Raw genomic sequence first — 15,430 nt, forward strand, 5'->3', positions numbered from 1 at the left:
TTGTCTTGCTTAATAAACAAGATAAGAATTGACATTTGCCTTCCACTTATGATCCCTATGAGCTGTGAGTACCGTAGATACTCACGTATAAGTCGAAAAATTTATGGCTTAAAATTCATTCAAAAAAACAGGGTCGACTTATCCGCAGGGCAACACAATTTTCCATAGAATTTGGGTAATGGCACAGTGCACGGTGCTTTTATTTAAAACAGTCAATCAAAACCAGTGTTCAAAGTAAACAGTGCAGTGATTCAAAAGAACTCTTCATTAAATAAATAATCCATAAAGCAAACGTGGAGGTTTAAAAATCAATAAAATAGAAAAAAAATCCTTTAAAAACAAGGCCATAGCACCCAGGCTTCCTCACAGTTGCCTGCGAGCACTCGTTTGCTTGCTCACCCACTCTCACCGCGTCTCTCTCCTGCTTTTTCCAGCCCCCTCCGTCTTTCTTTCTCTTCCTTGTTTTTTTTTTTTTTTTACTCCGTTTTGGCTTCCACCCTTGCGAGCACTCTTTCACTCGCTCGCCCACTCGGACACCCTCTCCCTCTCTCTCTCTCTCCTGCTTTCTCCAGCCACCTCCGTCTTTCTCTTCCTTTTTTTTTTTTTTTACTCTGTTTTTCCTTCCTCTCTAACTGACTCGCGCTTCTCTTTATATGCAGAGAGGACATAGCAGCTGCAGCACATTAGCCACAGGAACAATCAGGGATGTGGGCAGTCCCTCACCTGTGCACTAGGTGAGAAACACCCACACCACAGATCGCCCTGCGGCTCGCTAAGTTGCGAGCGCAGTGATTATTTATTCAAAAACTAAACGGCCTTTGCTAAGAGAGCTGTGGACCCATAACACCACATAAGCCTTTGTTGGAATTTCAAGCATCGGCTGGCTGGTGTACACGGTTTATGAACAGATATGGGCTGTGCCTTTGTCAGCGAACAAAAATCGTGCAGAAGCTGCCGAAAGGTCTAGAAGAAAAGGTCAGTTCCTTCCATAAATTTATTATCAAGCAAAGACAAAGGCATGACTTTGATCTCAGTAACATTGGTAACATGGATGAAATGCCAATGACATTTGATATGCCGGGAAATCGAACTGTAGTAGGTATTGGTGAGAAGACCGTACGTATTAAGACAATGGGCCATTAAAAAACCCAAGTTTTACCCTCGACTTATACGCGGGTCATAACAAATTTCGTAATTTTCGGCTTAAAAAATACACTCAACTTATCTGCGAGATCGACTAATACGCGAGTATCTACGGTATGTTCCAATGTCTTGAACCTCTTTCAGCCCGTGTCTCTTCCCTATCTAAGTTATGTAGTGTTACACCTAATGCTGAACAACAGCTCACCGGACATTATACCCTCATGATTTCTGATGGATGAAATACAAACTGTAGCACCTAGTGTTCTCTCCATAACCAATAGCTGCTTAGTAAATGGTACTGTTCCTTCCTATTGTATGCATGCTATACTGGAGCCTTTTACGAAAAATGGCTAATTTAGACCCCTCAATTCTAAATAATTTTAGATCCATATTGTAGAATGCCATTTTTAGTCAAAGTAATGGAAAAAGTGTTTTTTTTTTAAACAGCTTTCCTTGTTCTTAATTCATTATGACCATTTCATGGCTTACCAGTCAGGTTTCAGGACACACCATAGTACTGAATCAACTCTCCTTAAGGTGTCCAATGACTTATTATTGGTGGTCGATTCTGGATGTTGTGCTTTTTTGATTTTAGTTGACCTAAATGCAGCCTTTGATACCATTGATCACCTAGGCCTCTAGGATTGTCTTATGAATGTGGTTGGTATTCAAGGTATTGCCTTAGAGTTGTTTGGTTACTACTTAAGATATAGGATTTTTCCAGTTAAGATTGGTGGCTTCTCTTCTCCTTCATCAGAAGAGTTCCTCAGGGTTTCAGTTTGATCGCTGTCTTGTTCTCTTTGTATACGCTTCCTTTAGGTTCAGTTTTTCAAACATATAATATTTCTTTTCACTGTTATGCAGATGGCTCCCAGTTACAGTACATCTGTCACTAAAATCTGATGAATCTCTAAACACCATTATTTAGAGGATCTTAAACATTGGATGTCATAAAACATCCTTCAAATAAATGAAAGTAAAACTGAAGTTATTATATTTGGTTCCCCAAATCCTATCAGCAATATAAGTAACAATTTAGGAACTTCATCATGAAATGTGCACATCCATGTCAGAAATCTTGGTGTTATCTTTAATCAATCTTTTAAATTTGACAAGCAAATTAACAGTGTGGTAAACAGCAGTTTCCTTCAGTTTAAGAGGATTATCTAACCGAAATCTGTATTTTTCCTTTAAAGACTTAGAGATGTTTGTTCATGCATATATTTCTTCTCATGTTGACTATTGTAATTCTCTTTATGTGGGTATTAGTCAGACTCGCCCAAAATTAGTTAGACTGGTACAAAAATGGCAGAACATATTTCTTCAGAGATGGCCACTCTTCATTGGCTGCCAGTTAAATACAGAATACAGTTTAAAGTGTTATTATTCACCTTTAGTGCACTCAATGGTTTGGCCCCACATTAAATCTGTGATCTCATTCCAGCTTCTCCACTTCTAGGCCTTCAAGATCATCAGATCAAAAACTACTGCCCATCCCATGGTCTCGGTTGAAGCTTAAGTATGTGGTTGCCCCTAGTCTATGGAAGAGTCTACACTTTTATATTCGGGCTTTAAACACTATTGATGTTTTTAAAGGTAGTAGTGTGATATTTTTTATTAGAGCCTTTTAATGATTTGGCATGACTTATGTTTGTGTTTTAATTTTTTTTTAATTTAACATTTTATATTTTGTATTGATTTTATTAAGTTGTTTATATTATGTGTTTATGTATAGCAGTTTGGTCAACATTTGTTATGTTTAAATGTGCTTTATAAGTGAAAAAGTGATTGATGATGGAAATGCGGGGCAAATTTAATTTTTTATATTTGGACTGTTACTATTGATAGAGTAATCCCTCATCTGAAGAAAACAAAGCTTTTTCTATCTTTTGATATGACTTATTCAGCCCTGAACTGTTCTGCATATCTTATCATCTCACCTTTAAAATTTATCTTCAGAGTAAAGTGTTGGACAACTGAAAGCTGTTCTCAAAATAATTAAAATTTAATTAGAGAAAGTGTGTGGCCTGCAATATCAAAGATTCTGCCAAGGTCTTGTAGCCTAGATGTAATAGAATTTCCTACAGTGGAGGGAAAGAGTGTTCAATTTACAGTTCCTAAGGCGGTTTATGTACTGGGTTATGGGTGGAACCCAGTATAAACTTTTGAACTTACGTACCACTAATTACAAAGATAAATGTAATTTGTATGTGTGTTTCCAGCTAAAAACAGCTGGCATGGTCATATTTGGTTCTAAATAAAACAAGCTGCATAACTTGTATGCAATATTAGCATGTTCCACTGGCACATTAGATCTTCTTTTCTTTGCTTTCCAAAAAAAAAAATTAGGAAGGCATATTTTACCTTCTAATGCTAGTATGTGCCTACTACCTGATGCTAGCTCAGCATTTCTATAATAAAATGATTCTTAATGAAGAAGAACTAAAAACGTAATTATTTTGACAACAGTGTTCCAATTAATGTTGCATAGCGTAAGAACCTTTCATTGTCTGAATATTCTACATTGAATTTATTTGGCAACCTCAAAAACAGTTGTCTTTTGAGATGGTAATGTATTTAACTTCCAATATTTAAGACACATAGTGAAAATCCAAGTATTTCAAAGAAATCAATAATTCAAACAAAGCCTGCACACATCATTAGTTCATAATTTGGTGTTTAGGTTTGATCACTGTCGTTTTTATGAGGGTCTCTTTTTAAAATTAAGGTAATGAATGTAACAATTCTTTAAATCAAACGATTTATTGTAGATCTGAATATTTTTCTGACTTCTAGTTGTGATGAGAATTAAGGATAAAGGGTTAGTGTCTATGATTAGGGCCTTGCATTAGTATAGGTTGTAGCTTCTGTTTCTTATACGTTTCACTGCATACCAATTGTTTAACTCGAAAAGAAAAAAAAAGTACATTTTAACCTCAAAGAAATTAAATACAAATAAGTAAAATTAATTAGATAAAATCTTTTTCACAACAAAGCTAGAGTTCCATAGCACAAAATTTTCAATCTGGGAGAGTCAAAATCTAGGATAAAACTTTAACCAAATAGAGAAACCACTCACCTTAAACTAGGATCAAAACAGTAATTCCTTAGTCACATCAAATTGTTTTATAGAATTGGGAAGGCACTTGTCTGTTAACTTGACTACCATAAAAAATAAGAGTGGGATTTGTGAAGAATACCTTTTTGAGGTGTTTAGTTCTTTTCAAAGACTTTGGTTTATGTATTCGGCTTTGGTATTTTTGGTAGGATTGATCTTTTGATTTAGACGTCCGTTTTACTAAAATTGTTGTTTTTATCCAAACGTGATAGACAGAGGATCAATTTATTGTTTTGTCAATAAATGTTAGTGACAGAGAAACATTGAATCCCTGTAATTTTTAGATAAGACTGCCGTGAAATTTTAGTGTGAAGGAAATACTGAGTACACGCTGTACCATAGAGCATAACAGAGCCATCTTTCATATATTTCTACATTAGTTAAGTTGCTTGCATTTTCAATTTCAAGAAGTAAGCTTCTGTGACTCAGGTTTGGGATGAAGCCAGACTGTTTACATATAACAACACCTACACCTGCCTTCTGGTACAGTAGGAGTCGATTCTTACCTTGTGCAGTAATAAAACAATAAACAGTATCTTTACTACCATATTGAATTAATAAAGAATATTATTGGCTAACTAAATAAGTACAAACACCTCTAACATCCTATCTATTTTATATGGCAATACTTGGCTATCAAACCTGGTCTGCATCTGACCTCACTCCAGTCAGTGTCGAGCAGCTATGTTCTTGATCAGCGTGCATAACTGCAGGTGTTTCACTGTTTTGCCATCAAATAATTAAAAGAAAAACAATATAAAAAATATATAAGTTGAAGTAAAGTTAAAATTAAACAGTAAATTAATTCATAGTTAAAGACGCAATGAACATTTTTCCATTTTAAGATATACAAGTTCTCAAATTTGCCAGTGAGTTGGATGAAGTGATGGACAGTATACCCAAGAGACAGGCAATGGTGAGTGGAGTGGATTTCAATGGACAAGTTGATGAAGGTAACAGATTAGATGAGGAGGTGATGGGTAGGTATGGTGTCGAGGAGAGGAATGAAGAAGGTCAGATTATAGTGTATTTTGCAAAAAGGATGGACATGGCTGTGGTGAATATGTATTTTAAGAAGAGGGATAAACACAGGGTGATGTACAAGAGTGGAGGAAGATGCACACAGGTAGATTTTATCCTATGCAGGAGGGTGAATCTGAAGGAGATTGAATACTGCAAAGTGGTGGCAGGGGAAAGTGTATTTAGGCAGCACAGGATGGTGGTCTGTAGGATGACGTTGGCGACCAAGAAGAGGAGGAGAACAAGAAGAGTGAGGGCATAGCCAAGGATCAAATGGTGGAAGTTGAAAACGGAAGACTGCAAGGTTGAGTTCTGGGAGTAGGTAAGACAGACACTGGGTGGCAGTGAAAAATTACCAGACAGTTGGGCAGCTACAGCAGATGTAGTAAGAGTGACAGCAAGAAGGGACATCTGGACAGAGGAAGGAAGAAAAGGAAATCAGGTGGTGGAACGGGGAAGTACAAGAGAGTATACAGAGGAAGACGTTGGTAAACAAAAAGTAGTTAGAGAGATGCAGAAAGTAGACAAGAGTACAAGGAGATAAGGCATAAGGTTATGAGAGAAGTGGCGAAGGATAAAGAAAAGGCATATGATGAGTTGTATGAAAGGTCGGACACTTAGGAGGGAGAAAAGGACCTGTATCAATTGGCTTGACAGAGTGACCAAGCTGCAACAGGTTAGGGTGATAAAGGATAAAGATGGAAATGTATTCACAAGTGAGGCGCGTGTGTTGAGAAGATGGAAAGAGTACTTTGAGAGCCTGATAAATTAATAGAATGAGAGAGAAAGAAGGGTGGATAATGAGGCTTTAGTGAATCTGGAAGTGCAACAGATTACCAAGAAAGAAGTAAGGACAGCTATGAAGAGAATGAAGGATTGAAAGGCTGTCTGTCCAGATGACATATCTGTGAAAACATGGAGGTGTTTAGGAGAAATGGTAACTGAGTTTTTAATCAGATTGTTTAATGAAATCTTGGAAAGTAAGGAGGAGTGGAGAAGAAAACAACAGGAAAAGAGGAAGGCCTAAGAGAAGGTTTATGAATGTTGTGAGAGAAGACATGCAGGTCATGGGTGTAACAGAGCAAGATGCTGAGGACAGGAAGATATGGAACAAGATGATCTGCTGTGGCAACCCCTAATGGAAGCAGCCAACAGAAAAAGAAGTACAGTACATAATGCAATGATCATCCAGGCTACCTTTTGAATAGATCACTTGTGGCAAAAGAATAATCCAGAGGGATTAAGGTTAAATCCACCTTTACTGATAATACATGCTGGCCATGGTACCTAAGGATAGCAATGTGAGGCATACCGGTCAAACATCCAAGCTAGCATTTCACTCAATTAAGCAATCGATACAAGTAAAAATAACAAGATAAAGTAGAAAATAAAATCCCTCCACACTGGATCCAATGAAATCCAAAATTCTATGAACTACACAAATGTCACAGTTGCATATCTAGTTAAACAAAGCACATATGAACTATTGTCAAACAAGCAAGAACCATTACAAGTGCAACATAGTATGGGTTCTTGTTGCTAAACAACCCTAATCTACATTAGTCTTGTAATGATAATAATTATACATTTACATAGCACCTTTTCCATGTATTTGAGGGGCAGGGTTATTAAAACGAAGGCCCACTTTTCAGCAGCGCTCCAGCACTGCGCCTTTTCACATTGTGAATTTCCTCCTTTGTTTTCAGGTAGCAAAGACATTTTTTTGACATTATACATTAGTCTTTTTAACTGAATTTTACTCCTACCTTGTATTTTTTTATTTTTTGTGCCTGTGATTTCACCCTCCTGCTTTTGCCTTTTGTATACAGTAAAAGTCTATATTTCATTAGTCATTTTCTGGCTTTCAAGTTTTCAGTGATCTTATGGGTCTTGTAAAACATGGAAAGTAAAGAAAAATTAACAAGACAAGATCCAGTACTGAAATGTTCTTGAAATTCAAAAAATATTTAAAATGGTACTAAAAGTCATGGGAAATTTTTAAAGTGAATTCCAATAATCACAAATCATGAGATAAAACATCCAATAGTACACAAACAAAACACCCACGTATCTAATTAATATATTTTATGACCTTGCACATCACCTTGCATTGTGTTCTGTGTGCAAGTGTGTGCACCCGCTATTACAGATATGTAGTAATCGTTGCACTTTAATTTATTAGTGTTGAGTTAGCATTAGTAGCTAAGTTAGTTACACTGTGTATATTAGTGTCACTATGATTTATTGAGTAGTCAAAATGCCAGGAAAGTATGATACTTAATGGCCTGATAATAGGTATCATTTCACTAGTACTCCAACCTAATAAAGTTTCTGTAGTTTTACATGAACTTTAAAGTGGTAAGTTTCTAAACAGCACTAGAACAAAATTGCCTTTTCTTTGTATTTTTTGCTTGCACATAACAATATATTGGCACCTGTCAGCTCAGTGTCTGCCACATGCATAATGACACACTCGTCCTGAAAACATTATATCTGTTTTTAAAATGTAGCAGCCCTGTCTAGAATTTATTAAATAGCATGTAACTGTTATATTTCTGTGGGTAAATAGTGTGAGCTTCAATATCAGTTTTTGATGTGGTCAGCAATTTAAAATAGGCCAGATGTTTGAGATTGTATGTCTTCTTATCAGGTTCATTAGTGTAAAGTAGTCCTGGATTCATGTGATGGTTAGTATAGGAAAAGTCATAAAAATTCCTGGGCCCTCATTGTGGTAAAGTAGGTCCACAGCTCTCTCAGCAAAGGCCCGTTTTAAATAAACAATCACCGCACTCACGGCTTAACAAAGGGGGCGTGGTGGTTGTGGCTGCAGCAGTTCTCAGGGCGATCTGCAGTGTGGCCGTTTCTCACCTAAGTGCACAGGTGAGAGACTGCCCACATCCGTGATTGTTCCTGGGGCTGCTAATTTATCGCAGCTGTTATTCCCTCTCGACATATATAGAAGCGCAAGTTAGCTAGGAGAAGAAAAAGAAAAGAAAGAAAGAAAGACGGAGGTGGCTGGAGAAAGCAGGACACAAGAGAGAGAGCCGGTGCGGGTGAGCGAGTGAGTGAATGCTCGCAGGCAGCTGTACAGAAGCCTGGGTGTTAGGCCAACACCCGAAAGTTGTAGTAGTGGTCGCTCCCGCTGAGTGATCGAGTAGCGGGAGTGACCAGTGAAGGGCAACTGGCCATGTAAGGCCGGGAAGGCAGCGGGAGTCGGGAGGCTTTGGTGGTTGATTCCCCAGTCTGTGCATCCTGGGTGTTGGGTAAAAACCAAGCCTCGGGCATGGGATGATTGTGAGAGAGCGAAGCCAGGATCGGGAGGCCTCCAGACCTGTTTGAAAAGGAGAAAGACAGCTGCAGAGAGAGCGTCTCACCTGCTGCGGGGCCCAGACGGGTGAAGCAGGAGAGATGCTAGGGTAAAAACACTGGGTTCTGAGTGGTATTTTAAAGGACTGCTTCCAGCGTTGTTTTTAACCTCGTTTTTAAGGATTGTTTTTTTCTATTTATTGATTTTTACCTCCATGTTTGTTTTATGGATTATTTATTTATTTAATGGCTTTTTGGGAAGCACTACACTTGATTTAATTCGAGCACTGTTTTGTTCTGTTTATAAATAAAAGCACTTTGTACCATCCCCTTGCTATGTTGTTGCCTCACTGTCTAGCTCGTCAGCAATATTACCAACGGTGTAGGGTTCAAGAGCTCCCAAACAGCAGATGGGAGCATGGAGCAGAACCAACTTCATCACACTCATGCATAATGATGTGCGTAGAATTCACACTAAAACATGGCATATGGACCAAAGCGGAAATGTGCGTATGCACAAAAATATCCGAATGCATAAATTTATGCGTATGCAACTTCCATGTTCTTTTGCTCCATAAATCATGGTCAGCGTGAAAAGTAATGCATGTGTACATGCCTCCTGCCACTCCCCAACTCCTCCCAGAATTACACCTCTTTGAATATGCAAATCAATATAAATAGCCCTTAAGATCAGTGTTCTGTGAAAAGGCAATGGTAAAAGCTCGGAGGAAAATAGAAGAATTTCAGCAAATACCAAGTGGAGGCAAGGAAAAACATCCTATTTGTTGGTTTAATCAGTGGTATAAACAACAAAAGGAAGTTGATCAAGTGTCATAGAGTGTCGGAGAAACTCGAAAGCTCAAGTTCACAAAGTCACAATGTCCTAAATAAAACAGAAGTTGTCAGATATCAAAGTCACCGTGAAAAGGTGAGTCGTAGCACGCCGTCTGAGTGTCATATGGAAGCTTATTAGGGTACAGAGAAAAGAAAAAAATAGGGACACAGTGGAAAAAAGCTCGAAATGTCAACTTTAATCTTGAAATTTCCACTTTAATCACGTAGTTTATTTTGTCATTAAAGTAGAACATCATAAACTTCATCTTAAAATTGTTTAATTTACTAGTTTCTCAAATACCATCATAACTAAAGTAGCACGTTAAATGCTTTGTATTGTATGTGTTCTTCTTTGTGCTCTGTGTAAATCACTAGATTCTTCTTAAACAGGCTTTCTCCTATTCCAACAGGACACAGAATCCATTACATTCGTGATATTACAGCTCTCTGAATAATTAAAATACCGAGATATATACTTGATATCATTTTCATGATAATAGGAGTTAAAGCATGTTATTAAACATGGGAATACGGTGGCACAGTGATAGTGACGAGCTGGCACCCCATCTAGAGATTGTTCCTGCCTACCGCAAGATGCTTGCTGTGCCATGCACAACCTTCAATGAAATAATTTATTTCAGCGGTACTGTCTCTTTCAAACATACTAACCCCAATTCCTGTCCTTCCTTTTCTTTCTCCAAGTACCCAATCACCACACAATCAGCTCTGTAATAGATGTTATGCCATCTGTAAGCTTAGAACACTGCTTCTTCAAAACTTTTAAGGGACATTGAAATATCTTTGTAGTAAATGTTTAATTATTCTATCCATCTGTCCTTCCAGTGTCGCACCAGCCCCAGCAAGAATACAGCGCAAGGCAGGAACAATCCCTGAATGGGGCGGCAGCTTGTTGCTAGTGCTGCTACACCGTGTCCTCACATGTTGAATTATTAAAAATATAGATTATTTAAATGATGTTAACATTTTATCTACATAATGTAATAAACATATTGTGCTGCATTTCATCTTAAAAATGATATCATCATCATCATATGTAAATACGCGCTTTATAAAATGACTTAGGTTGCGCCATATTATAACTGTATTGCAAGTTTACAGTGAGGTAATTGTACTTATAAGTACAAACAGTTCTACAAGGAGTACTTGATGGACTGATTGAGTGCATTTATAGTTCTTGGGATGACACTGTTTCTGAACCACGAGGAAAGGCTCTGAAGCGTTTGTCGTATGAGAGCAGTTCAATAGACAGCATGGCTGAGGCACTGTGTGCTTGATGCTGTATACCGATAATTCTCTTTCCGATCAGCTGCTGTAGAACTGTGATTCCACACTCCGATACAGTGATATGAATACTCTGAGTGGTACAGGCCTTCTGCTGTTATGCACCTAAAATATGGAATAGCCTGCCAATAGGAATTCGCCAGGCTAATACAATGGAGCACTTAAAAACACTGCTGAAAACACATTACTTTAACACTGCCTTCTCATTACTTCACTTTAATTTAATCCTGATACTCTGTATGTTCAATTCATTATAATAACTATTCATAATGACTCTAAAATCCATACTAACTCCTACTCTCTCTTCTGTTTCTTTTTCCGGTTTCTTTGTGGTGGCGGTCTGCACCACCACCACCTACTCAAAGCATCATGATGCTCCAACATTGATGGACTAAAAGCCAGAAGTCTACATGACCATCATCATCAAGTCCTTCCATGAGAACCCTAAATACAAAGAGAACTGTTTAATTTATGTGGGGTAGAATGCCCAGAGGGGACTGGGTGGTCTTATGGTCTAGAATCCCTGCAGATTTTATTTTTTTCTCCAGCCGTCTGGAGTTTTTTTTTTCTGTCCTCTCTGGCCATCGGACCTTCCTCTTATTCTATGTTAATTAATGTTGACTTATTTTATTTTCTTACTGTGTCTTCTATTTTTCTATTCTTCATTATGTAAAGCACTTTGAGCTACATTTTTTGTATGAAAATGTGCTATATAAATAAATGTTGTTGTTGTACAGTGAGAGTAACAACGCTAAAGCAGCTATGGTATTTGGAATAGTTTGGCCATTCCGTGGATAATTATATTGTTACAGGTTAATTACAATCAGATGCCTTAAACTATTAAACAATATGCGGTTAATGTCAGTGTATAGGATAAAGCTGTGTCAGGGATGTGAATCTAAAAAAGAAATGGAAACCACATTGGAACAAAAGCACTGCTTTGACACTAGGTGCCGCCAGTTTGCAAAACCAAGCGGAGAACTTGTGTATGCCAGGAATTGAGCTAGCGTGAAAATGTGCATGGCTTTACGCCAAGTTTAGATTTAATACATTGCAATGTGAGCTTGGAAATGGGTGTACACAACATTTTTGTGCGTACGCACCATTTATACATGAGGCACCTAGAATTTAAAATGCACTGAAGTGTACGAGGCCTGAGTTTTTCTCATAGCTCTGCTTATTCTACTTGTGATTCCACCGTACCACTATGTGGCTTGCATTGTCTTAAATAATGACAGGTTCTTTAGCCTTGGAGTTTCCATTCCATTAATCTGTGGCTATTCATAAGCACTAGATAAGGCCTGAACCATGTGCTGAAGTGGGAAAAGTAGGTTTTCTCTTCCTAGCTGGGTCTGAACTACTTCCTGCCTGATGGATAGTCAGTCTTGTCTACCTTCAAAATACAAGCAAAGAAATACTCGTCACCACCCTTTGTTTCTCTTTACAGACCCCAGTATTTTCAGCATACCTGGAACCTTTTTGCCCCAAATTTTCCTCCCAACTTTATCTGTACCCTGATGCAGTTTCAAATCCTATTGTATGGTAATTTTAAGAATAAGTAACATAATGACTTCTAGAGACAGGGATGTTGAATTTCCAAGGAAGATCTTCTGCTGTATAATCAACTCAAACTTGCAGCATATTGCCCATATATTCAACTATGGGACTATGTGGAATCTGAAGGTCTTGAGCCATTCTGCTGATCTCGATTGCCTGTCTCTTTCTCCTAAGAATATGTAATGTTTAAGGCAGGGTTTCTTCTTTGGCTTAGATATTTTTTTTCATTTCTGTTTTTGAATGATTATTTTCATGTATTTTGCATCATTTTGTGATTTTGTTAATATTGTTTTGCATTCATGTATTGTATATGTTTGTCTCAAGATCATGTTCCTTGTTTTCTGTGGGTGTAACCCCAAGAGGTCAGTCTGCTCTGACATCACCGCTGTAAGCCATTATATTTCAGACAAGATTTAAGGTCTTGCTGAAACTAAGTGATGTTTGTGGAGTTCACATCTTTCATTGTTAAATGCTGCTTGGATTTACTGTTTTTTTGATTGTTTTGTCTTATTTTCCTGTTTTTTCCATGTTGTGATTCATTTTGCTTAGGCAGCGTCTGGATGCCTAGGGGTGAGACCTGCTGTGGAGCTGACTAGTGACATCCTGGTCATGCCTTTTTGTCTATTTTGTGGTCTGCAGTCCTCTTCACCACATTTGTGTTGCTTTCACATTGCAAGAGGGTTCTTGGTCTAGATCTCTTTATTAGGAACGCCAATATCTACCAATCTGGGATTATTTAAAAACTTCTTGGTCTTTTTTTGGTAGAGGATTAGTGTTTGTCTTGTTGCCATTCTCTTAGTGGATTGGCAGAGCACTGTCATATCCTTTCTAAAATTAGCAGGCCTTCAACAAGGTTTGTGATCTCCAGTCTTTACTTGTGGACTGTAACACTAGATTGCGCTATACAAATGCTTCACCCAACACAGAGACACTGACAACACACGTTAAAAGCTCCAAGAAGCTGTTTTAATTTCTTCTTTTTAAATAAATAGTGCCCAAAGCACCTCCACCACTATAAACAAATAAACACAATAATATTCAGTTTTCAAAATCTCTCCTCTGCACCACCCAGCAAACTCGGTCACACTCCTTCCCAACTCTGGCTTGCTTGTTGGGTCTCCAGTAGTCCTTTATATAGTCCTTGACCCAGAAGTGCTTCTGTCCTTCTGACCACATGACTGGCTGGCACTTCCGGGTCTAATGAAGAACTGACATTTTCTTCAGCCCGAAAGTGCTTAGAGGCTTCTGCCCTTGTGACTACCTCGTACTTCCAGGCTATAAGGAAAGGATGAGTTCTCAGGTTCTTCGACAACTCTCCATGGCGACACCCAACAGGGCTGAGAAACCAAACTCCAAGCCCCAGGATCCCCTGTGGGAATCAGGGGCACCGCTACACTCCAGGGGAGATGCCATCTAGCTTTCTGAGTAAGGTAGTGTAGGAAAGTAGCTCCCTTCCCCTAACCTTCCATTCCAGGGGCATCCCGGCTAGGTTGAGCTGCCAGCCGTCCATCACATTGCCCCTCCTTCAGCTGAGTACCATAGGTTGAAGCAGCCTGCCCCACGAGGGTTGTCCTCCTCCAGGAGGGGCAGTGTACAGCAACTAGACTGTGGCTTTGTCCTGTAAAACAACAATAGGAGAACTGCAGGGAGATATTGTGCCTTTGTTTGCTCTTATCATCCTCCCCGGTTCTCCATGGACATTTCCTCTACAAATGGCCCAGCCAGAGGCAATCATAGAACAGATGCCACCCTCTTGATGTTCGTGCCCTGCAGGTTGGTAACACCTGCTCCACCCCTTAGCCAGCTAAGGGTGGATCGTCTCCCCGCCCTTATGGAGAGTGTCCCTCTGTAGCACATGTGCATGCAGCTTCCCGCGCTGTATTATCAGGAGATCCCTACTTTCTACTGTGGATCTCCTTTTTAATCTGGTGCTTATAGCAAGTCTGGGTCTCTCTATGAGAGAGAAACCTTTGACTGTCTGCACCCCTTCTGATTTCGGTGTGACCGCCGCCGATGTCTTGAGGGTTGGGACAACCTGGAAGTCAGCAGTGCACCTCTGCTCCAAGTCTCCCGCTCCTTCCACCGGACACTCGGTCATCACCACTTTTTCACTTGTGGGACACGAGGCTACTTGACAAACAATACTAATAAATTGTACTGCCCCTTTGCTCTGCATCATCCTTTCATGTATGGTACCGGTTTGACCCACCTGTGCCATCAAGTTCATCATCTGGGAAGGTTCCCATCCAAACCGCCGCAGATACTCCTACACCCATCTCAGAGGCGCTTTGGCTGTATCTCCCAGCTCCTCAGTTACCTTCTTTATAGATGTTATGATATGTAAAAAACTGAGCGGGCTGTATCAATTTCTCCTGTTCCAACACGTCAATAATATTAGTTTGATCAGCCAGAGACGGGCTCAGGTAATCCACAGCCTCACCTCCCGGCTGTGAGCCAATGAACATACCCATCTCTGGCACATGAGCCATGAATTGTAGTTCTGGGAATCTGCTGCACTCCAGGGGAGCTGCCATCTAGCGTTTTGGGTTAGGCAGTGTCGGCAAGTAGCTGATTTCCCCCATCCTTTAATTCCAGGGGCATCCCGGCTGGGTTGAGCTGCTGGCCATTCATCACAGGACAAATAAGGGAAGTATTTTTGCCAAGGTGAATATAGATGTTAGGTGTTTTTTGTAGGACCACTGCCTTATTTAATTAGAATCCTTTACAAAGGATACACTGGCGGATGGAGTCAGGTCAGAATCACTGATCACTTGGCAAATTCCTCCTGAACAACCCAACAAAGATCACATTCCTGATGGTGGCTTAAATTTGGAATGGTTTCTTCAGTACCAGGGATGGGTAGCATGGCACTGAGGCCAAGATGTTTAATGATAAATTGCAGGTTTGCATGCCTCTGATGCTCTGTGTCAAGTTACTTAATATGTTAGGTTGCAGTTTATCAAAAATACATGAAACATTGTTGTATACTGAGGTTTGTAAATGTATAGTGTCTTTGGATGATGTTCACTACAGACTTGCATTATTTAAAATTAAGGCTAATGGAATTTTTTCATTCTTAAACATTTAGACAGACATGCTAATAAGCTTATGGATGCCATTTTGCTTTCAGTTACCTAGTTTTAGATCGCA

This window comes from Polypterus senegalus, chromosome 6 (genome assembly GCF_016835505.1).
Source record: "Polypterus senegalus isolate Bchr_013 chromosome 6, ASM1683550v1, whole genome shotgun sequence".
NCBI classification, from domain to species: domain Eukaryota; kingdom Metazoa; phylum Chordata; class Cladistia; order Polypteriformes; family Polypteridae; genus Polypterus; species Polypterus senegalus.